Raw genomic sequence first — 1,701 nt, forward strand, 5'->3', positions numbered from 1 at the left:
AAGTCAGGGATATTAAGTCTTCAAAACAAAACAAGGCTCCAACAGACTCCAACTTTAAAAAAAATCTAAAATCTACATCAGCTAAACTGATCTGTAAAAAATCCACCCTCATACATTTTCTGATTAAAATAAGAAAATTTGTTTTGTTGATATTTCTGATTATTCTGCAACATCTCTTATTCTGATATTTAATCTAATATTTACAGAACTTTAAATTTTCTTTTGTTGAAATGACAGTTTGTCTGCATGCTGTGATTTAAAACTGTAAAGTGCATTATTTCTCCCCGTGAGAAGCATTTGTGTGAGCGGGAAGAAGACGTGAGCCTCGGCAGCTCCTGGCCCGGCAGCCTGTGGTTCTGGAGCCTCTCTGGACTGATTGTTTGGAAATGTACAACCGTCAGGCTGATGGAGCTAAAAATCAGCGTTTATGTTTGAGAAAAGCTCCTCTGCAGATAAAAAATTCAATATATACGTATTACTGTACTGTAGGAAGCGACTTCCCTTTTCCCTTTTAAGGTCCATTTGTTCTGGCACCGAACTCCACTTTCTGTCCTCACATCGAACACGTTGGACATAAATAAATCAGTCTGCAGCTGAATGGAAAAACAGGTTGCCTCTGATTTCAGAGGAACACACGTGTTAGTTTTGTTGTGTTACACTTGTTTCATTTGATGTTTCATGAAATTGAAAAAGATTTATTTAAAGTGCATCATTAGGGTGAAAACAGTTTATATTTCCTTTTAATTAAATAAAAACTGTGGAGCAGATTCTACTTTAATTCTATTTTTATACATTACAAATATTTGATGAGCCTCATCAGCAGATTTTGATTTCTGTTTTTTTTTTCTACATCCCAAAAAGGTTGACGTTTTTTTTGACAGGTGACCAAAAATGGTCCTAAATGTGAGTCGGAGCGGTGTTGGGACAGGGAGGACGGTAATTGTTGTTGTGCCACCTCACCTGATTATCCCGTCCTGAACACCCGGGGATTGACCGGAGAGGACGCTGCAGCAGCTTTAAAACAAGCGAGATCCATTTAAACACAACCAAGTTTTTAAAGCTTTAAACTGGGCTCTCATCACCCCCTGCACTGCATTTTACTTGGTAAGATTCTTGAAATAGGAGAAAAATGAGTCAAATTAAGCATTTGTAGAATCTTACCAAGTATATTTTCTTACTCCACTAGCAGAAATTTTTAACTTAATTTGAGTCAAATTTTCAAACTAACAAGACAAATAATCTTACACATTCTGAAAACAAGATGATTATTCTTACACAATCAGTTCTTGTTTAGTAAATCAGTCTCAAAACAAGATCAAAAAGACTTTTTGGCTGATATAAGATTTTAAAACTTGTTTAGGTGGACAGTTTTGCAGTGTGCAGCTGTCTGTCTGTCTGTCTGTCTGTCTGTCTGTCTGTCTGTCTGTCTGTCTGTCTGTCTGTCTGTCTGCCTGTCTCTCTGCAGAGCGTGAGACACAACCAGGACACAGCATGTTGTGGTGAACTGTTGTGGTGAACTGTTGTGGTGAACTGTTGTGGTGAACTGTCCATGACCCCAGAGTGCATTCTGCAGCGCCCTGACGGGTGTGCCACGGGACGACGGAGGGGTGGTGGTGGGGGTTTAAAGAGCTATCACAACCTCCGACATGTGGAGCAGAGTGTTGTGTTATATTCACAGAAGTGTGTGTCTGTGCGTGTGGG

This window comes from Austrofundulus limnaeus, unplaced genomic scaffold (genome assembly GCF_001266775.1).
Source record: "Austrofundulus limnaeus strain Quisiro unplaced genomic scaffold, Austrofundulus_limnaeus-1.0 Scaffold479, whole genome shotgun sequence".
Lineage (NCBI taxonomy): Eukaryota > Metazoa > Chordata > Actinopteri > Cyprinodontiformes > Rivulidae > Austrofundulus > Austrofundulus limnaeus.